Below are 24,753 nucleotides of genomic sequence, written 5' to 3'. Positions count from 1 at the left end.
TGTGCAGAGAGGCACTGAGGCTAGTGGTGTTGTGCAGAGAGGCACTGAGGCTAGTGGTGTTGTGCAGAGAGGCACTGAGGCTAGTGGTGTTGTGCAGAGAGGCACTGAGGCTAGTGGTGTTGTGCAGAGAGGAACTGAGGCTAGTGGTGTTGTGCAGAGAGGCACTGAGGCTAGTGGTGTTGTGCAGAGAGGCACTGAGGCTAGTGGTGTTGTGCAGAGAGGCACTGAGGCTAGTGGTGTTGTGCAGAGAGGCACTGAGGCTAGTGGTGTTGTGCAGAGAGGCACTGAGGCTAGTGGTGTTGTGCAGAGAGGCACTGAGGCTAGTGGTGTTGTGCAGAGAGGCACTGAGGCTAGTGGTGTTGTGCAGAGAGGCACTGAGGCTAGAGGTGTTGTGCAGAGAGGCACTGAGGCTAGTGGTGTTGTGCAGAGAGGCTTGAAGACTATGGTGAGGCCTAATAGAAAGCAGTTGTTGTTGGGGGATTCCATCATAAGAGGTGTGGAGATGGACAATGGTGGTCTTGTGAGGTGTCTTCCCGGAGCTACTGCTCACAGAGACAGGAGACGTATCTGTAATATTGTTAAGCAAGCAAAGCAGGAAGGGGAATTGGATGTACTTGTCCATTTAGGGACAAATGACTTGGCTTGCAATGAGGTTTCAGAGGTTAAGGAAGTTTTTAGTGTTTTTGCCAATGATATACGGCAGGTTGCTTCCACACTGTCATTCTCTGAAGTTCTGCCTGTGCATAACACTCAGAACGACAGGCGGATGCGTATTAGGGACTTTAACTTGTGGCTTGGTGAATGGTGTCGGGAGCAAGGATTTGGCTTTATTGCTCATGGTAGCTCTGTTTGGAATGGAAATAAACTGTACAAAAAAGATGGTTTGCATCTTTCTCAAAAGGGAACAAATGTTCTCAGTGAGCAGTTCAGAGGTTTTGCTAGGATGTTTTTAAACTAGGAGGGGGGGGCAAAAGGGTGATAAAACATCAATCCAATTGTCCCCCAAAACAAGGACAGAAGGTGCCTGTAGCAAGTGTGTTAAAAAATGATAAGCTTAGAGTCATGTCTACAAATGCTCGCAGTTTAGGGAATAAGATCCATGAACTTGTGGCAATAATGGCAACTAATAGTGTAGATTTAGTCGCTGTTACTGAGACATGGTATAATGAGAAAAATGACTGGGACATAGCAATACCAGGGTACTCTTTATATAGAAAAGACAGGGAAGGCAAGAAAGGGGGAGGGGTGGCCCTGTATGTAAAGGATAGCATAAAATCTAGCCTAATAAAGGTTAGTGAGGCGAACATAGAGTCAGTTTGGGTTACGTTAGAATTTGGTAATCACACAGTAACTCGTGTAGGTGTGATTTATAGGCCCCCAGGACAAATTGAAGAGTTAGATAATCTACTAGTTGAAGAAATAGCTAAAATGACAATGAAGGGGGAAGTTATCATCATGGGTGACTTTAATCTTCCTGATGTGAATTGGAAAACAAAAATAGCTACTTGTGCCAGGAGCACACATATTCTAAACTCCCTACTGGGATTGTCTCTAAAACAAGTCGTTGAGGAGCCAACTCGTAAAGAGGCCATACTAGATTTAGTGTTAACAAATGGAGATTTGGTATCAGATATTACTGTAGGTGAAAGTTTAGGATCCAGTGATCATCAGTCAGTGTGGTTTAATATAAGAACAGTGACTGAGTCACACCACACAAAAACAAAAGTTTTAGACTTTAGAAAAACAGACTTTTCTAAAATTAGAATATGTGTAAAGGAGTCATTATCAGACTGGAGCAATTTATATGGAGTCCAAAAGAAATGGGATTATTTAAAAGTTGCACTACTGAAGGCAACAGAAAATTGCATTAGGCTTGTCAGTAAAAGCAAAAAATTCAAGAAACCACTGTGGTACTCCGCAGATGTGGCCAAAATAGTAAAAAACAAAAAGTTAGCATTTAGTAATTATAAAAAAACCCAGAGTGAGGAAGACAGAATGACCTATAAGATTAGGCAGAAAGAGGCTAAGCAAGTTATAAGAGCTTCCAAATCCCACACAGAAGAGAAAATAGCACAGTCAGTAAAAAAGGGGGACAAAACTTTTTTTAGATACATAAATGAGAAAAGAAAAGTAAAACAAGGATTAGTTAGATTAAAAACAAAAGAAGGAAGGTATGTAGATGAGGATAAAGGTCTAGCTGACTGCCTCAATGAATATTTTTGTTCGGTATTTACAGATGAAAATGAAGGAAAGGGACCTCAGTTAAGAAAAAGGATAAATGAGTCATTTATTACACGTGAGTTTACAGAGGAAGAGGTTCTATTTCAACTGTCAAAAGTAAAGACAAATAAGTCAATGGGACCTGATGGAATACACCCAAAGCTATTAAAAGAGCTTAGTGGTGTACTAGCAAAACCATTAACAGATTTATTTAACCAATCATTGATAACAGGAGTAGTCCCAGAAGATTGGAAGTTAGCAAATGTTGTGCCCATTCACAAGAAAGGTAATAGGGAGGAGTCGGGCAACTATAGGCCAGTAAGCCTTACTTCAGTAGTGGGGAAAGTGATGGAAACCATGTTAAAGGATAGGATTGTTGAACATCTAAAAACACATGGATTTCAAGACCAGAGACAACATGGGTTTACTTCAGGGAGATCATGCCAAACTAATCTTATTGATTTTTTTGATTGGGTAACTAAAACTATAGATCAGGGTGGTGCAGTAGACATTGCTTACCTAGATTTCAGTAAGGCTTTTGACACTGTTGCACATAGAAGGCTTATCAATAAACTACAATCTTTGAGTTTGGATTCCAATATTGTTGAATGGGTAAGGCAGTGGCTGAGTGACAGGCAACAGAGGGTTGTAGTCAATGGAGTATATTCAAAGCTTGGGCTTGTCACCAGTGGGGTACCTCAGGGATCTGTACTTGGACCCATTCTCTTTAATATTTTTATTAGTGATATTGCAGAAGGTCTTGATGGTAAGGTGTGTCTTTTTGCGGATGATACTAAGATATGTAACAGGGTTGATGTTCCAGGAGGGATAAGCCAAATGGAAAATGATTTAGGTAAACTAGAAAAATGGTCAGAGTTGTGGCAACTGACATTTAATGTGGATAAGTGCAAGATAATGCATCTTGGACGTAAAAACCCAAGGGCAGAGTACAGAATATTTGATAGAGTCCTAACCTCAACATCTGAGGAAAGGGATTTAGGGGTGATTATTTCTGATGACTTAAAGGTAGGCAGACAATGTAATAGAGCAGCAGGAAATGCTAGCAGAATGCTTGGTTGTATAGGGAGAGGTATTAGCAGTAGAAAGAGGGAAGTGCTCATGCCATTGTACAGAACACTGGTGAGACCTCACTTGGAGTACTGTACACAGTACTGGAGACCCTATCTTCAGAAGGATATTGATACCTTAGAGAGAGTTCAAAGAAGGGCTACTAAACTGGTTCATGGATTGCAGGATAAAACTTACCAGGAAAGGTTAAAGGATCTTAACATGTATAGCTTGGAGGAAAGACGAGACAGGGGGGATATGATAGAAACATTTAAATACATAAAGGGAATCAACACAGTAAAGGAGGAGACTATATTTAAAAGAAGAAAAACTACCACAACAAGAGGACATAGTCTTAAATTAGAGGGACAAAGGTTTAAAAATAATATCAGGAAGTATTACTTTACTGAGAGGGTAGTGGATGCATGGAATAGCCTTCCAGCTGAAGTGGTAGAGGTTAACACAGTAAAGGAGTTTAAGCATGCGTGGGATAGGCATAAGGCTATCCTAACTATAAGATAAGGCCAGGGACTAATGAAAGTATTTAGAAAACTGGGCAGACTAGATGGGCCGAATGGTTCTTATCTGCCGTCACATTCTATGTTTCTATGTTTCTATGTTTCTCACCTGTTCCTGAACACCATGGAGCTTAGCCGATCAAGTTTGTTGCAGCCTTTGACTACGCACTGTCCTGCAACCTATCTGCTCTGTGGGTTCTGTGGCAGGGAGAAGCGGATGATCTCCCGGCCTGGAGCTCTCATCGTGTCTGCACCTCATATCTACAGCCCTGCCCCCCCCCCCCCTCTGGACCGGTGGGGGTTATCCCGGTCCCCACCAGGGAAAGGCTAAAGTAACCCACAAGGCTAAATGGCCACTACTCACCCTGACAAAACGAGCCATCGTGTCACAGCTAAGATGGCCGTCACTCCGACAGAGCAATCAAGCCCACACTGGGAAGCTAAGTTCCATGCAGCCTTTGATGCTCTCTGTGCAGCCTTCTGTAATCGGATTGAATCACGGCAGAGGGCTTTGCTACTCACCTCACCTAGTATGGAAGAAATCTCCAGAGGTTCCCCAGCATTGTGCTCTCCTTCGGAACAGAGAGCCAGGGGGGATGGCACGCCAACCAGCCGCCCACGACTGAACAGGACCAATCCCAGAACCTCACAGGTTACTTATACTGAAGCTGGGGGGCGACCAGGCATCTTTTTCCACAGTGGACTGGGCTCAGGGAGCAAGGCTGCTGATGCGCCGACCTGCTGACCCTCGTGGTCTGAGCGATCCTCTGGTGCACCCGGCAGGTGGTGGAAGCACTACTAAGCGGCACATGGATGCGAGTAGAGACGACCACTCTCTGAAGCATGTCAGAGGAATTGGCTAAAACATCTCTGCTGCTGAGAATCTAAAATGCCCTTGTTATGAGGTGTAGTCAGTTGTCTAGCATTTAACAGCACTCACTAAGAGGTTATTTAGTCTACTTATTTCTAGTTTTGATATTCTGATTCACACATGTTGATCTTTAACTGGTGGTGTTAATCCCCTTACCCCTCTTCAGTTCAAGCATGTGTATTCAAACTTACGAACACTCTCAACATGTCTGACGATTTCCCTATGCCATGCTTTTCATGACAAGACAAGTTTACCTAGCATGATGAAAAAAAAAAGAATGCAGCTTCCGAATGAATCTAAAATGGATGCTGTCCAGGAGGTGGGAGGGTCTGGGAGGGAGGGTCTGCTGCTGATTGGCTGAAATGTGTCTGCTGACTGTGAGGTACAGGGTCAAAGTTTACTCAATGATGATGAATAGGGGGCGGACCGAGCATCGCATATATTCGCCCGCCATGGCGAATGCGAACAAACTATGTTCTCCAGGAACTATTCGCCAGCGAACTATTCGGGACATCTCTACTGATTATGTGTGCCTGTGAATTTTGATTTCATATACTGACATCCTGCTTCACTAACCTATGACACAGGTCCCATGTCCCATGCTTAAAATTGTTAGATGTTTTGCCTTATTGCCTTATTGCCTTCATATGTTTTACCTTAATCTGCAGTAGAGTATCAAAGAATGAATTGTCATTACCGATTCTAAATATGTTTTCAGCAGTTTTGTCGAATATATACTGGAAACGTAGCCAAATGCTAAAAAGTAACAACAAACCTATTAAACATGATCAATTGTTTTGTAAAATCAATGAATTGGTAAAGGAAAATGGTTTAACCATCTATTGAAAGTAAACCAGAGACCATTCTAAGATACAAGGTATTGATAAGAAAGGTAATGACCTAGTTGATTCATTGGCAAAACAAGCAGACATCAATGGTTAGCTTCTAAACATTGATGATCTTAATGGATCAATTCAAAGTGAAGCTATAACTAGACAACAGGCTAGAAATTAAGTGGATTTAAATGTTGCACAATGGGGTCAAGAATCTCCTAGTGAAGCTCTAATCACTAGTCAAAAGAACAATCCCATTATTGGTTTATTCTATAAACACATAGAAGTCATGGTGCCAATCCCACAACTGATGATGATTGTAAGAAATCGAAGCAATGTCCAAAACTGATGTGGCAAGCTTCTGGTTCATTCTGCTCCTGTATCAAGAACTGATCACAAATCCAGGACTATATTCTGTCTTCCTAAATCAAGAGATAACAGGATTCCTTCTGAACAAAAAGATGATCCTAACACTATATGTGTTCATCAGCTTGGACACAAAGATTCCCATTGAAAAAGTGTACAATGCTTTATCAATGCAGCTTCTGGAACTCCAAGCCTGGTATCAGATGCACCATGAAAGAGTACAGGAGCATGTCTGACACATCTTGGATCAAGCCAGGAAATAATTTGCGTCAAGTTCTATGTTGATGAGCAATGGACCCAAAAGATTCCTTGTTACATAAGTGGTTGCATTGGTTGGTACATTGCTACAAGAATGTCTGCAGCAAATTTTGTTTCCAAGTTTGGAAAATGAAATCCAAGAACTGTAAAATAACGTTAATGTTATTCATGGAGAAATACAAAGTCAAAGAGAGCATCTCGAAGATTTGATGACTAAGGTCCAAGAAACCATAGTCACAGCAAAAATGCATTCTAAATAAATTGCTAAATTCATAAATTTACATTAAAGTAATGTCAACTTTTTTTTTTTGCATAAAACTGAAACTGGAATAATGAAACTAACTGGAAACTAACTGAACATATTCCACTATCTTTCATAACTAATGATATTGTTTTTGCTATGCTAACTAAAGTGGATGGAGAAAAAGTCAAGCCTATGCAGTTAAATCTTACATATGAAATGGAAAGCACTCTTCCTCTTTATGTCGACCCAGAACACATGGAGATTTTATTTTTGTTGGCAATAATGTATGTTGCTCGCAAGAACAGTTTTCAGATAAAGACCATACATAACGTAGGAACATAGAAGGACAATATCCATGTGAAAATCCAAACACCTGATGTGCTGGCTTTTCATTTGTGGGTACTAGACTGGTATTCTATACCTATCTTGAATGACTGCCTCAAATTTAAAGGTAATAATTTATGGATGGAAAACCATTTGTGTACTATTCTACATATGCTTTTTATGGAATCGAATACATTAAACATGGATCTAAAAAGTGTCAAGTGACAAAGACCAAAACTGGTGGTAAAGCGTTAGTACATACAATTTTAGTGAAGGACAAATGGTTAGTCAGCACACGTCATAAGAATATGAGTGTATTTCGAAAGGATCAAGTGACAATTAGAAAGAACAACATTTTGTGGACTCATTGAAGTGCTCCTAGCTAGATATCGACATTATCATTTGTGTTCATTGGTTTATACATGCATAGATTGCTATTGGGCTTTCAAATATAATCATAATGATTAGGTTGATAAGAAAGAAAACAGGTTGCGCCAAATAACTAGACAGTACTGGTATTGCTAAGGAGTACAATTGTATGCAAGTAGTAGTAGCTGGCATCTATAATTACATAGAATGTCCTTGTAAAACAATAAGAAAGTTCTTGATAACGGTGGTAGTTGTAGTTTTATTTTTTTGAAATAATTTTTTTTTAACCAAACAAATAATAAAAGATAAATGCATAAAATACTTAACAATCTGTTAAAATAACATCACGTTTCGCCCACATGGCTTTTTCAAGTGACAATAATGGAGGTCCTGCAAGTAGCCCAATTTATAGGGCCTTTGAAATTACAAGCAATTTTAAAAAGGTGGGATTATGACATCACCTCAGTCACATGACTAATGCAACACATATATGATTCATTCATGACTAATAAGTGCAAACAATTAATACATAAATAGCACACTTAGTGAGTGTAAGTCACTAATAGCAGTTTCTAATATATAATAAACAAATTAGTGTTGGGAATTAATCTTTATTACATAGTTAAAATATAAAAGAAATAAAGAATGAGTAAGATATAGAAAGAAAATAAAAACAACTACTACTCCCATAATGCTTTATTGAGTAGAGTCTCGGTCATGTGGTCGTGGCTATACTTCATGATTGGTTGATGGGGTTGCCTATTAGGGCTATTGCAACTGCCCTCTGGCCATAATGTGAACAAAATGCGTATGCAAATGAGCTCAACAATGTACCACATTTTTACCTCATGTGGTTCTTTGTTCAGCTCATTTGCCTATGTCTATCCAGAACCCCTTGTAGTAGTGAGAGCACTGTTAAAGTGAGATTTCTGTGGGACAGCAAGTCTTTGTGTTTAGCAATGTATTAATGTCACGGTTCCCGGTGATTCTGTCGCCGTGGTTGCACATAAAGTAAGCAATCACGCTGACAGAAACAAATATTACTTACCTTGTTCGCAGCAGATCACTGCCTGAGCTCCCTCCGTTCCGGTCCCCAGCAGGTGTGACCAATGCGGTTTGGATTTTTGTAAAATACTTACCTTTGCCCACAACAAAGATTATTATTATTATTTTATTATTTATATAGCGCCATCAGATTCCGTAGCACTGTACAAAGGGTGGACTAACTGACATTTAATTGTAACCAGACAACTTGACGTACAGGAAAAGAGAGGTGGAGGGCCCTGCTCAATGAGCTTACATTCTAGAGATGGTGCCAACGTGCGTGCAATGTCACATCATAGACGCGCACGCACGTTTTGGGGTCAGAGGTCAGAGGCAGCCAATTACAGCCAAAGGAGGGTTATTTAAACCCGCATTACTTTTGGTTCAGCGCCCTAACGTGGCTTCTCTTAGTTGGTTATCCGAGAGTGTGTGCCTGTTTATTTAAATTCTGTTTTTTGACATTGGCTTAGTTTTGACTTCCCTGAATTCTGGTATCCTTGACTTTTGGCTTTCCTTCATCGTTGTGTATGCTTCTGTGTCCCTGACCTCGGCAAGTATACTGACTATTCTCACTTACGTTAAGTCCAGCCATTCTAAAGTCCAGTGAGACGTTACCTTTAGTCCTTGGTGTGATATAATTCTGCATGCTGGATCAACTAGTAATCCTGATATTACAACATGGCCATAGATCGTGCAGGATTGTATCAGCACATAGCAGCTTGCGAGAGAAAGCTGGAGGAGAATGATCACCATATGGATCAATTTGCCCAGGCTTTCAGTACACTTCTTACTCGGACAGCGCATTTACAGTCTAGGATCCCTCCGATTATCTCACCTCTGCCTAATGTACCACCACCTATAGTATATAAGGTGCCTACCATCTCCCTATCTCCTTCCCCATATTTTGATGGTAATATTCAAGAATGCCGGGGATTTCAGAATCAAATTGAGTACCACTTTGAGGCCTCACCGGGATCTTAATGAACCAACTTAAAGGTAAAGCCTTAACTTGGGCCAGTCCTTTATGGGAGAGTGTGGTGAAATTAACATCGCCACTTGTGCCTGGAGAGGACTACATGCCAGCCTCTTGCCATGTGATTATGGTCCCTGGGAGGTTTGGCCCTTTAAATACAGTATTTGGGCATAATGGATTTCTATTGTACTGCTGGCCCTTTAAGAACCATCTGGGGACATACTGTGACTTTTGGAAACAATGCCCCTTTAAGACTGTGTCGTCCCCTGTCCCCTAAAGTACTTTGTTTGTGCCCCTTTCCCACTTAGTTCAGTAAATGGGGCTTACTGAACCAAGTACCACACAGGCGGACCACCCAGAAGTGGAAGCGTGCAGGCAATTTACCTCCCAGGCTGGGAGCCCACTGTTGGTAAATTGCCGACCGCTGGGGGGCCGCCGTTCGTGGTCAGCCGAACGCGGTCAGCGGTGTGTGTAGCCAAATTCATGGAAGTGAAATCACCTACACAGTTCCACGAACACCGCTGACCCTTACTTTCTCCTCCACTGAGTTTTCAGCCGCAGAGACTAAGTCCCATTCGGCGATGGGACTTAGTAATTTTTTCAGTGTAAAACTGACCGACCGCACAGCCCAAATCTATGGAACTGTTTTGGGCATGAAAATTTCGGTCATAAAGGACTTCCAGCTAACTTTTTATCTACTGGAAGGAATTGGCTGAATTTGGCATATGTGTGTAATTAAAGTGTGCTGAGTATTAATTAATTAAGTAACTTTATGAAGATTGAATGTATATTTTTAAAGTTACAGTGTATGTGTAAAAAGTATATTTTTCCTACCTGTGATAATTACTTTAACCCATTGTGTTCAATAATTATATCACAGGCAGAGGGGAGTGTTTGTGTGTAATTGCTGGGAGTGTTTTATTGTAATGTACGTATTTTATTGGTTGTTTTACAAAACCCTGTGGGCAGTACTATGTCTGTAAAATGGGCATAAAAGCAGAGTGTTTCATTAAAACTTCAGTTCTTCTTCACCCTCAATCTGAGTCCTGTCTGAGTCCCACTGGAAGCTGGATCCTGGCCTTGGGTCCAGGGTGGATGGAGACGGCGAGACCCCGGCTCAGCTGCATCGCTGGAAGTGTGGTCTGCAGTGCTGATGGTGTTGGTTGGAGTGCTTGGAGTCCTCAGCGAGCACTAGGAGCATTGATTGGCGGAGGTACTCGGTTGGAGTGCCAGCGTTCCGTCACAGAGAGTAATAGGAGTATTGCGATAACTACCAGGAATTCCTTGCAAAATGTAAATTAACATTTGAACCATTAGGCAGGGAGAATGATGCTTCCACTGCCCTAATGCGTATCAAACAAGGGAACTGGTTTATTTCGGATTATGCCATAGAATTTCATACCTTGGTTTCTGAGGTAGGCTGGACTAATAGCGGGTTAATCTCTGCATTTAAAGAAGGATTAGCCAAGGCAATGTTTGATGAAATTGCTGTCAAAGGTCTACCTAGGAGATTAAATGACTACATCACATTTGATAACAGACTTAGGACCAGAGAAATTACTAGAAATAGAACCAGATGTACGGCTATGTCACTGGCACCTGGTTTCTCCAAACCTATTATCCCTGACCTCGCTATGCAGTCCGAACCTGAACCTATGCAGTTAGGGGTCACTAGACTGTCAGAGGCAGAGAGACAGTATAGGAGAAAGGAGGGTATATCCTTATACTGTGGTAAAAAAAGGACATATAAGACATGCTTGTCCCACACGCCTGGAAAACTTCCGCACCTAAGAACAGGTCTTAGGTGTGATGGATACGTCCTCTGGTAATTATCAAAATAGATTTCTCCTTGATATCACTGCCCTTTGCAACAAGAAAAACTTTTCATGTAAAGCCCTGATGGACTCAGGTATGGCAGGAAACTTTATTGGTATGTATTTTGTGAACAAACACTCCATAGATATAAAGGAGAGATCATCACCTCTGGCCATTGAGGCTATTGATGGGAGACCTCTCTCTCAACCTCTGATTACCCACAAAACATGCCTATTAACATTTCTATAGGAGCTTTACACAAGGAAAACATAACATTCCAGATAATTGCTTCTCTTTCTTGTCCCATCATATTAGGATTTCCTTGGCTCATTAAGCACAACCCTCATATTGACTGGGCTAAGGGGGAAATACTGGAATGGAGTAAAGGCTGTAGAGATTTGTGGTACCCATTACTAAGAGAGTGGGCATCGTTACTTTGCCCACCGCTACACCTCAGACCTCTACGAGTACCTTGTAATGCCTTTCGGTTTATGTAATGCTCCTGCCGTATTTTAGGACTTTATAAATGATGTGCTCAGAGACTATATTTATTCTTTTGTTTTAGTATACCTGGATGATATCCTTATTTATTCCCCTGACCTCCAGACTCATCACAAACACGTCAAACAAGTACTGCAAACTCTGCTTAAAAATTGTCTATTGCGAACTTGAGAAATGCATCTTGACCAGTCTGAGGTACAGTTTTTGGGGTATAATATCTCCGCCTCTGGTTTCCAAATGGATCCTCGTAAACTAGAGGCCGTTCTACACTGGCCTTTACCTAATGGGTTAAAAGCTATTCAAAGGTTTATTGGTTTTGCTAATATCTACAGGAGATTCATCAAACATTTCTCTTCTGTAATAGTTTTTGAACTTAAAAAATTGTTTGCTTCTTCTGACATTTTGGTACATCCTGGCACTAGCAAATCCTTCATACTGGAGGTTGATGCCTCCGAAACAGGGTGGGGGCTGTTCTTTCTCAGAGGGAGAGTCAGGATACCTCTTTGCATCCCTGTGGTTACTTTTCTAGAAAGTTGTCTCCGGCAGAGTGTAATTATGAAATTGGCAACAGAGCATTGTTGGCCATAATACTAGCACTTAAAGAATGGCAACATATTAAAGAGGTTTCCAAGGATCCCCTTTTGATCATAACTGATTGCAAAATTTTGGCATATACTGGTGATGCTAAACGACTGTCTTCTAGACAGGCAAGATGGTCTTTGTTCTTAGCTCGCTTTAACTTTATAATCACTTACAGACCTGGTCCCAAAAACGTTAAAGCTGACGCCTTATCTAGACAGTTTGACATTGAAACTGAACAAGAACAAGAGATATTCCCTATTGTTCCTCCTGAGTGTATAATTGCTTCTACTGTTCTTTTCCTGTCATCCCCTCTGCTTTGTGCTATCATGGTGGCTCAATCCCAGGCACATTGCAATAAACCTCTGGATAAATTCTTTATTCCACTGACTAAAGGAAAGGAAGTATTGAGAGTATTCCATGACAATGTGACTGCTGGGCATCCGGGCATTAATAAAACCATATCCGCTGTCTCTAGATCTTTTTCATGGGATTCCCTCAGGAGAGATATCAAAGAATTTGTGGAGGTCTGTTCTGTGTGTGCAGTTTCTAAGGTTCCTCATAAACTTACATCCACTTCCTGTACCTAGTGTTCCATGGTTGATCGTTTTTCCAAAATTTTATTCCACTCAAAAAATTGCCATCTTCACAAGATCTGGTTTTGATATTTATACGCAACATTGTCAGACTACATGGTATCCCTCAAAATATTGTGTCTGACAGGCGTTCTCAGTTTGTGTCTCTATTTTGGAGAGCTTCTAGCAAACAGCTGGTATTGAATTGTCATTTTCTTCCTCTTACCATCCCCAAACCAATGGTACAGCTGAAAGGGCTAACCAATCCTTGGAACTGTATTTACGTTGTTTTGTGAATAGCACTCAGGATAATTGGTCTGAATTGCTACCCTGGGCCGAGATTGCCAGGAATAATGCTACCCATGACTCATCCGGGCATAGTCCATTTTTTTGTTAATAACGGTCTTCATCCTACTGGCCGTGTTCTCTGACACTGCTATCCCGGCTCTGGATGATCACCTTACTTTGATTGGTTAATAGATTGTTCTTGGGTTCTGGCTTCTGATATCCATGCTTGTCACAAAAATTGTTATTTCCACACCAAGTTTCCTCTCAAGCCTGGTCCTGCACCCGGTGGGTGGTCTTCAAGTGGGGGGGTAATGTCATGGCTCCCGGTGATTCTGTCAGCGTGGTTGCACATAAAGTAAGCATTCACGCTGACAGAAACAAATTACTTCTTACTTACCTTGTTGGCGGCAGATGAGTGCCCAACCTCCCTCCGGTACCGTCCCCAGCAGGTGCGACGCTCTTAAAAGCGTTGACTGCTGCTGTTTGGATTTTTTGTAAAATACTTACCATCACCCACAACAAAGATGGCGCCAACGTCAATTTATCCTTCTCATTTTTTTTTTTGCTGCCATAGTTTTCTTCACAGATTTTTTGGTACCAAAATTAGGACAAGCCAAAAAGTTGCATAAACTAAATTCTGCGGTCCTTAAAATAATCTGCTCAAGTGGTTTGGAAGAATAATTTTCTTTTTGCCCTGCACACATCTAACAATCTTACAGTGCCCTCCACTAATATTGGCACCCTTAGTAAATATGAGCAAAGAAGGCTGTAAAAAATTGTCTTCATTGTTTAACCTTAATAATTTTGCCACGCATGTATTTAACAAAGATTTTGTGTTTGCAATTGTTTTATTTCCCGAGATCAGATTATTTTTGTGTAACAAATGATCACAAGGTTAAACAATAAAGACATTTTGTCACAGCTTTCTTTGCTCACTACTGTCAGAAAGGTGCTAATTAGAGAAATAATTAAATATCAGAAGGGGGATAATTTGATCAATAATTAAATATAATTAAACACAATATTATTAACTATGTTTGTTCATATGTCCACTATTCACTTCAATAAAAAAAAAATATTCTTCTAATGCCATATGTGATGTATGCACAGACCACAGAACATGTGATATGAGGCAGAAAATAAAGTCCATATTCACTTTGCTAATATTTTGCTTGCAATGATCCAGGAACTCAACAAATCATATCGGCATGAAAAACAAATGCATTTAAGCTATCAGATTTTTTGCATTTTGCATTTGCAGGTGCTCATTATATTGGGGAAATCGTTGCTAAAAACCCCTGTAAAATTATAAAATTACCTATTAACATTTTGTTATTAAATATGAACATTGCATGAACTACAAAACTTAAAAGCGTTAACATGTGTACGTGCTATTTATAGGTCACTGAAAATAGTTAATGAGAGTTCATGATGATCGAGTATAAGTAATGGGAGAAACCATGTTACAGAAAAATCCATTCATTTTTATCTCATTCTGTTGTAATGTGTTTTTTATGCTAAACACATTGCTCCTAATGGGAAACAATTGCTAATCTGATCTGAACCTTTTCATTTATTCCTGGGGTTGTGATTTGATTTACAATCAGTACATGTAGTGACATTTAAGCAAAACTATTATTGAGGTTAACATATTGTAAACACAGGTCAACATTAACACATGTTTTTGTCAGTGAAAATGTGTCAATTCCCAATTATTAGTACTTAAAAACATTTTTGGTTTTGGTAAATATGTCTGTAACTTTTATAATGGTCTGACCAGCATCAAAGGACTCTATGCAAATAATACATAACTATTGATGAAAATATATTCTAAAATTTAAAACTGTCATAAGGCAAAAATATACATATAGGTATGGGAATACTTAATCAACATCACTGCAACTATGGCTCTCAGCTTATCACTGGTGCCCCTGCGGAACTCTTACATATTGAAGTCAGGGTTAGAGAAGGAGGAAGCAGCACCAAGTGAAAGAGCACCATTGAGAGACGTTTGGGATTAATCACTGTATACACAGTTTAATCCCATAGGGTAAGATGATGCCCAGGACCTCCAGACCCCATAATGACATAATTGAGATAAATACATTATGGAGCCCAGAGTGATCCATTAGAAGCTTGTCCTGTGAGAAGTTCCCATTCTTAAGGTGGAAGGAAGGTTTCAAATTGTTTTCTCGACTAATCTGGCTCTATTCTCAAAGAAAGCTCTTAAGTAACAGCCTCAGTGTTTACCCATGCTCATTTAATTTTTCAATAAATGGTAGCACTCACAGGACTCACAGGAGTGCTACCAATTATTGGAATATAATATAAAACTATGTATATATATATATATATGTTGCTGTATGTTAATATGAGCACGTTCTTATTATTTAAGAAAAAGTAAACAATAGAGGAAACAATAGAAGGAACATTAACCCCTTAAGACCGCAGCCAAATGTACAAGTTGTGATCCAAAAAAACGTAAACAAAACCTGGCATTTGCGCTATATGTCTGTCCAACCATAATTCACCTCTTTCATATTAAATGCACCCCCCATTATTATATATCATTTTATTCAGGGGAAACAGGGCTTTCGTTTAACATCAAATATTTAGGTATGGAACATAATTTAATATGAAAAAAATATTTAAAAAATGGGAAAAAATAAGAATTTTTTAAATTTTTTTAGTTCTACGTGACATTCTAACTGTGAATGTCATAATACCGTTTGCTTTTACTGCAATACAATACACATATTTGTATTCAGCGATGTCTCGCGTGTAAAACAGTACCCCCTATGTACAGGTTTTATGGTGTTTTGGGAAGTTACAGGGTCAAATATAGCGTGTTACATATTTCAGTTTTTTTACATTGAAATTCGACAGATTGGTTACGTTGCCTTTGAGACCATATGGTAGCCCAGAAATAAGAATTACCCCCATGATGGCATACCATTTGCAAAAGTAGACAACCTAAGGTATTGCAAATTGAGTATGTCCAGTCTTTTTTAGTAGCCACTTGGTCACAAACACTGGCCAAAGTTAGTGTTAATATTTGAAAATGCAAAAAACTAATTTGAACGCAAATTTTGGCCAGTGTTTGTGACTAAGTGGCTACTAAAAAAACTGAACATACCCTATTTGCAATACCCTGGGTTGTCTACTATTGCAAATGGTATGCCATCATGGGGATAATTTTCATTCCTGGGCTACCATACGGTCTCAAAGGCAACCTGGCGAATTTTAATGTGAAAAAACTGAAACGCAAACCTTATATTTGACTCTGTAACTTTTGAAAACACCATAAAACCTGTACATGAGGGGTACTGTTATACTCAGGAGACTTCGCTGAACACAAATATTAGTGTTTCAAAACAGTAAAACGTATCACAACAATTATATTGTCAGTGTAAGTGCCATTTGTGTGTGAAAAATGCAAAAAATGTCACTGTCACTGACGATATCGTCGTTGTAATATATTTTACTGTTTTGAAACACTAATATTTGTGTTCAGCGAAGTCTTCCGAGTAAAACAGTACCCCCCATGTACAGGTTTCATGGTGTCTTGGAAAGTTACAGAGTTAAATATAGTGCTAGACAATGTAATTCCCTGAACTTTTGGCCTGGGTTGGCAGGCAGGTCCTGCAAATTGTAATTAATAAAATGACCTAATTATGTAAAATTATTACATAAATATATGCGTAGAATTATTATATATATATGTGTGTATATATATATGTGTGTATATATATATGTATATATATTTTTTTAATTATTTTTATTTATATATAGGTATATACATAGTGATATATACGTATATACTTATGTATATAGATATATATTATTTCGTTCTACATGTATTTTGATATCAATATATATATATTAATTTTAAAATACAGTTAGAACGAAATTACGCATGTTTATATATTTTTTATCTATTTTTTTTTTTTTTTTTTTATGATTTTTTTATTTATTTTTTAACGTATTTATATATTTATTTATTTTTTATTATATATAAATATATATATAATGAAAATTATATATATATTTAATCAATATCATTGTACGTGTATTTTGATATTAATATATATATATAATTATGTATATATTAATATTAAAATACACGTAGACAGTGTATGCATATTTATGTGTATGTGTGTATATGTGTGTATATATATACTTAGATCATATATATAATAAATATATATATGATCTAAGTATATATAATTTATTTTTACACTGTTTTAACATTTTTTATTTTTTTTTCAGACAGCAGGGGGAGTACCTGTCATTACAGGCACTCCCCCTGCTGGCAATGCCTTGGATGGCTATGCTGTCCATGTGATCGCGGGGTCCTCGCAAGGACCTCGCGATCACATGGCCCTGGGCGGCTGAAGAGGACGCAGGGGGACTCCCTGGGCTCCCAGGTAAGTCCCTCATACCGCGATCGCCGGCGTGGGATCGCCGGCGACCGGGTAAGTACATAAATCGCAGGACGTACTATGCCGTCCTGCGGCTTTTAGAGCCACCAAAATAAGGACGGCATAGTACGTCCTGCGGTCTTAAGGGGTTAACAAATATATTTATATATTATATTTATTAAAAACATACAATAAATATGGATTTTTTTACAGCTCCTCCCATTTTTCCCTCTATGCTTACGTCTTATTTGAATAAAAAATAAAATCAACATTCAGTAGCTGTCCGCTAACATTCACTCATCTTTTTTCCCATCAATTATCTTTTTTTTGGCACCATGGACTGAATTCAGCAGGTCGCCTGAAATTAGGTTTTGTCCGAAACACTTATGGATTCTTCGTCTGGTACTGCATTCTTCAACAGACAGATCTCCTGGTGAATAAATCAGATGGTTGCAGGTTATTAATATTCTCAATGTATCTGTCTGCACATCTTAGCTTATCCTACTCTTCAATACAGATAAAAGCATTTATATTTTATTATTTGGAAATCTGTCCTAATTATAATAATTTTTTAATATTTTTTTTTTGAAAATCTGAAAATAAACGGAGACACAAAACTCCTTCAAGAGGAATATAGTTTCTTATTTTATTGCAACAAAACAAGATAATGAAGGATATATGACACCAGGACACAAATAGCAGGAAAATCCACTCAAATGTGCTCAGTGAAATTATTCACATGCACACTTTTACACTTTTACCCATTTTCTGTTTTCTTACACTCTGCTTTTGGTTTGTCCCCTATGTTGTCAGGAGAATATCATAAGAAGTGATACAGCAGAGGGATAAGGCAGCCTCCTAATACTGATTTAGTGAACATATGTAACCATTTCAGTGTCAAGTTAGTGAGGAAACAGCTTATCCACTTAAAAAAAAAAATATAAACTCTTGCTTTAACATTCCTGGAACAAAAAAGGGTATATATATATATATATATATATATATATATATATATAGAATGCCAAATAATAGCTGCTCACCGGTCTTGTTAAAATCCAAAAGTTTTATTAAATCATATTAAAATCTGTGACCAACGTTTCGGTCCCCGCTCGGGACCTTCCTCAGGGTCAGACAAAAATGATAGGACAACACACAATACTTGCAATGTATGTCAATATATAGCCATAACAATAATTAAAAGTGACTCACCCAGGTGCATGGTGTCCTCGGCGTTTCCGCCGTGTATACTTCCGGGTGTGCGCATTAGGTGTAAGCCCTGCTCCGCCCCTTGTCCCACGTGTTAAGGAAAACTGCTAACCAGTAGATAGGGGGTGCGGCATATCAACCGCGTCTATGGCGACGGCTATGCTTCCGGGTGTGCGCGAGCACTCATTCCGGCGTTCCACTATCAAGGGTACACGTGACTAGTGCCGCATGAATCACGGCCAATGGGGCGTTGCTAGGCAACGTAATACGAGCAAACCACTATATACATATACAGAAAACTCCATGTGTGAGTTATTATAGTGAATATGTGTAGATGAAGTACTAATATATATACACTATGACATAAGGTGTATAGGATAACCTTATCAAATGAAGGTTCTTATCTTATAGAAACATGTGACATATGTAAAGTGCCACTAAGGGCACGTATAAATGACGTGAATAGGAGAAAGTGCTGTAGGAGGTACTACACTAGATAGTATTAAAGTGATACCGTGCCTATAAATAAAGTGCAAAAAGTGATGCAAAAGAACATACAATAAACTGTTATGCAGTACACAAGTGAAAAAAATCACAACACTTAGTATCATGGCCATAAGAATAGCATATTAGTGATGCCATTTAAAAGTAAATATATGTCTATAAGCACCTTGGGACCTCAAACAGTTCTCTCATCGTCTCTTCCACTGTTCAAAGCACTCTGCAAAATCCTTTGCTGGATTAGCCATCAGCTGCCTCATCATATTTACCTGAATCTCATCGATGGTCTGAAATCTCTTCCCTTTTATAGATTATTTCAGTTTTAGGAAAAAGCCAGAAGTCAGAGGGTGCCAAATCTTTCAACAGATTCTCAACCACCTTTGACGCATTTATGCCACACTTTTATTTGCATTACACTTTTATTTGCATCGTCCCCAAAAGCCATCTGAATCATCTGAATAGGTTCCTTGTAGGATTATTCAAGCTTAATACAAAATTTAATGCAGATTTGTTGCTCTACTCACTCAGTCATTTTGTATGCGAGGGCAACAATGTATACATGCTCACTCCACAGCATCTAGCCCCCCCACTGACTAGTAAAGTGAAGTCGTCATTGGTCATGCATGCACATTCCAGTCTATTCTCCTTGACTGCTAGGTAGGGCTGGTGGAAGGATTTCTGCCGCCCTAGGCAAAGATCCAGTTTGCCACCCCCTCATGAAAGCAAATACAGTGTCACAGAAGTTTTTTCACTAAACTCTGAATTGCAGTGAGTTGAAAAAGAAATTGCAAAGTTTAAGCTGAACTGTAGCTGAACTGGAGAATTCTTCTAGATCTGCTATTTTGGACTAAATTTTGCCATATGTTTTCCAATTAGGTCTGCATAATACACACCTACTCCTTAATGTGTACATACATAAACACACACTGCTTAATACCGACATCCATAAACACACACTGCTTAATACCGACATCCACACACACATACTGCCTAATACCTACATCCATACACACATACTGCCCAATACATGCATTCATACACACATACTGCCTAATACATGCATTCATACACACATACTGCCCAATACATGCATTCATACACACATACTGCTTAATGCATACATCAATACACACATACTGCCTAATACAGCCATACACACATACTGCCTGATACATGCATCCATACACACATAATGCTTAATACCTACATCCATAAACACACACTACCTAATACACTACCTAATACATGCATTCGTACACACACACACACACAGTCACACACTGCCTCATACATACATCCAAACACACATACTACCTCATACATACATTCATACACACATGCTGCCTAATACATACATTTAATACATAATTTATCGCTGTGATAAATTATGTATTCAATGCATTTGGTAAATTTAATTTATAATAAGACTAGCACAGATGAGCGCACACACTGACAGATGAGCACACACACTGACAGACACACTCACTGACAGACACATACACACACTGACAGGACCATCCAGCCTCTCTACCTCCTTGTGATCCAGTTTGGAGCAGCTCCTCACTCCTCCTGCCCACTATTTAGTATACCAGGGCCAGAATGACTTCATATTCCAGCTCCCAGCATCACAGAGGGCAAGCAAGGGAGGAGTGGGAAACTGCAAGAACAGTCTCACTCACCGCCTGAATTCTCCTTCCTCCTCTCCTCCGGTCACCAGCATTTATCGGCAGAGCAGGCACCTGCAAACCAGGTAAGCAGGTGCTTATGCTGACATACCTAAAAGAACGACCTTCGGGTGCCTGGAGGATCAGCCGGAGGAGGGGGAGGGTGAGGGGTTAGTGGGGGGGCGGGGGGGGGATGCGGGGGGGCTCAAGATCTGCTCGCCAAGCACTGTGGCCTAAGACGGGGCAGCCCACCAGGAAACATAATTGTGGTTGCCCCCAGCAGGCCGACTCCCTTGGGGAATTCCTAATTCACCTAACGGTTGTGCCGGCCCTGCTGCTAGGTAACATCGATGTTGTGCAAACCATTCTCGTTATATTAACAAACAATGGCTATACTTTTTTCTGGACATACCTTGTGTGTATATATATATATATATATATATATATATATATATATTATATATTTATACAAAACTATATATATTACATCACCGATGCATTGTTTTAATTCATTCAGTATCATATTGATGAACAATATAACTACCTGTTTTTAAATGTATTTATGTAGCCTCGTTTAAAAGGTTATTATAAGATGATAATAAAAATCTTTTGACAACTTCGGATACCTCAACACCAGCAAAATCGAGGTAATGTTTCCTTTTTTTACAGAATTTCTTTGAATTTCTTTACCATTGAGTAAAACTTTATAGCCATTATTTGACTGTTCATCCTTTAGCAGCCTCATACATTTTGAACAGCAGAAAAAAAAGAAAAAGAAGAAATCCCTATGAAAGAAACTCAAGATATTGAATGACAAAAAACATTTTGAAAGTTATAGTTACATTATAACAAAGTTATATCTACACAAAACATATGTGTATAACATCTAAAAAACCAGAGAATAACAAGCAGAACTCTGAATTCCGATTCTGAAAAACATAACCTTCCACAGAATATAAATTTTAAAATAGCAGTCAGGATTGTAAAGCGAAGAACGATCTGCAAATGTGCTTTTCTTTACTTGAGGTTGAAGACACTTGAAAGCATAACAAGCTGGCAGTTTGACTTGTATTTGTCTAGCTATAAAAAAGGTATGCAAAGGGACAAGCACTTTAAAGGGTAGTAATTTATAGATAACCCGAGCCAATAATATTTCTGTCACAGTTGACAAATGTTCCCATGACGGAGAAAAAGGCCAGACAAGAGTTTTCATTTTTCTTTTTATATAATGCTGGAATATTCAATTATTATTTTTATTTACCTATTTTTCACATATGTAAAGAATTTTACACACAAAGAAATCTTGTGGTTGTTAATATATTCTGCCTATGTTTATTTTAAAGTGGAACAGATATTTTTATACAGTGGTTACACTGACTTTATGATTTTACATATTGTTATATTTTTTTTAAGTATGTGTTTATGAAAAAAAATAACTCTCCCTGGTGGCACTGAAAGTTTAATTAAATTAGTGATAGCTTTAATAAAGCAATCACTATTGTTGTCACTGACACAGATAAATAAATATTGCAGTGGGGTCCACTGTACCATTTGTAAACAGTGAGCCAGGAGATGTCACGTCTTCTGGCCCTGTAACTGTTTAGGCCCACTACACCCTGTTCCAAATTATTATGCAAATTCCATTTAAGTGTCACAGAGATTAAATAGTTTAACTCATGGATGGCATTGTGTCTCAGGCCTCTTTTGATCACTGCAAACAATCTCGGACACCTGTGATAATTAGATTGCCAGGTGAGCCCAATTTAAGGAAAAACTACTAATGAGGGTGTTCCATATTATTAAGCAGAGCACCATTTTCATGCAATATGGGGACGAAAAAGGATATCTCTGATGCCGAAAAGAGTGAAATAGTTCAATGCCTTGGACGAGGTATGAAAACATTAGATATTTCACGAAAACTGAAGCGTGATCATCGCACTAGTAAGAGATTTGTGGCTGATTCAGAGCACAGACGGGTTAGTGCAGATAAAAGCACATTGAGGAACATTTCTGCCAGAGCCATGCATCGGATCAAAAGAGCAGCTGCTAAAATACCATTACATAGCAGCAAACAGATATTGGAAGCTGCTGGTGCCTCTGGAGTCCCACGGACATCAAGGTGTAGAGTCCTCCAGAGTCCTTGCAACTGTGCATAAACCTTCTATTTGGCCACCACTAAGCAATGCTCACAAGCGGAAATGACTGCATTGGGCAGAAAAATACATGAAGACTAATTTTTAAATAGTCCTGTTCACTGCTGAGTGCCGTGCAACCCAGATGGATGGAGTAGTGGATGGTTGGTGGACGGCCACCCTGTTCCAACAAGGCTGCGACATCAGCAAGGCGGTGGTGGAGTCATGTTTTGGGCCGGAATCATGGGAAGAGAGCTGGTCGGCCCCTTTAGGGTCCCCAAAGGTGTAAAGATGACCTCTGCAAAGTATGTGGAGTTTCTGACTGAGCACTTTCTTCCCTGGTACAATGCACCATCTCATGCTTCAAAGAATACCTCTGCATCAATGGCTGCTATGAGGATAAAAGGAGAGAAAGTCATGGTGTGGCCTCCATCCTCCCCTGACCTCAATCCTATTGAGAACCTGTGGAGCATCCTCAAGCAAAAGGTCTATGAGGGTGGGAGGCAGTTTACATCTAATCAGCAGCTCTGGAAGGCTATTCTGACATCTTGCAAACAAATTCAAGCATAAATTGTCCAAACACTCACAAGTTCAATGGATGCAAGACTTGGGTAAGCTGCTATCAAATAAGGGGTCCTATGTTAAAATGTAACGTGACCTGTAAAAAAGCTTTCCTTCCTCAGTCTTCTTTCATCTTCAAAATGGCCAATTAAAAATCCATCCAGTTGAAACTCAACAAAAAATATATATATATTGTTACAATGGCACCTATCAAGGGGTGGGATTTTTTAGGCAGCAAGTGAACATTCAGTTTTAAGATTTCATATGTTGGAAACAGGAAAAATGGTCAAGCAAAAAGATCCGAGTGACCTTGACATTGACCAATTAGTGATAGCTAAACAATTGGGTCAGAGCATCTCCAAAACAGAAGGTCTTGTAGAGATTTTCCTGTATGAAGTGGTTGGTACCTACCACAGTGGTAAGGAAGTATAACCAGAAGTGAATCAGAGACAAGGTCATGGTTGCTCATGGATCTTTATTGCACGTGTGGAGCGCATGCAATACCATCTGGTCCAGTAACACAGAAGAGATACTATAGCTCAAATTGATGAAAAACTTAACTTAATGATAGAAAGGTGTCAGAAAAAACACACAGTGTATCACAGTTTGTGATAGCACTAAGCATAGTAAACTCAGGGCATAAAACCTGTGTTCTGAGTCCTTTGTTTTTAATTTGCAATGGTTGTAATTGTGCATACACGATTGTGAAGTATGGGTGCAGACATTAAGGGGGTTAAGTAAAACACCCATTTATCTGAAAATACATTACATGCATACAATGTTTCAAAATTGGAAAAAAATTAAATGCAAATATACTTCTGTGATCTGTAGTCTTTTATATTATGAATAGACTGGGCTATAACAAAATATGTTCAAAAGAAAAGATTTATATAAAATGTTCTGTATGGTTTGTGAATGTTAATGTTCATCTATTAAAAGAATGTAAACATTTTCTTCTATGGAACCATTTATATCTTAGAGGGACTGGATAATAAATCTTAATAATAATATAATATAATAATAAATCTTAATATAAAAATAGATAGTAAAATTAAACGTCTCCATCTTTAAATGTAGCTTACTCCTTTCCAATATTTGAAAAAATTATTATAGTTCTACTGTGGAGCACCGAGGCTATATTATCTAAAGATTTTTGTGGTTCTTAGAACCGAAAACAGTGAGTGCCTTCAAACTTCTATTTTTCATTTAGAAAATTCTAGCAATGCCAGGAATATGCTTTTATAAATCAATTCAGAAAATATGTTCCCTAATCTTACAAACAGTTTGTTTAGCCTGGTAAAACTAAATTATACATTGATTCCTGTGTGCTGTTTAATGATGTGCTTATACACTTGCATACCATGTAATAATATTCATATGTTACAAAAGATCTGCCAGTGGACTGATATAGAACTTTGAATA

Source organism: Pelobates fuscus, chromosome 3 (assembly GCF_036172605.1).
Source record: "Pelobates fuscus isolate aPelFus1 chromosome 3, aPelFus1.pri, whole genome shotgun sequence".
In the NCBI taxonomy this organism is placed as follows: domain Eukaryota; kingdom Metazoa; phylum Chordata; class Amphibia; order Anura; family Pelobatidae; genus Pelobates; species Pelobates fuscus.
This window is presented reverse-complemented; position numbering follows the sequence as displayed.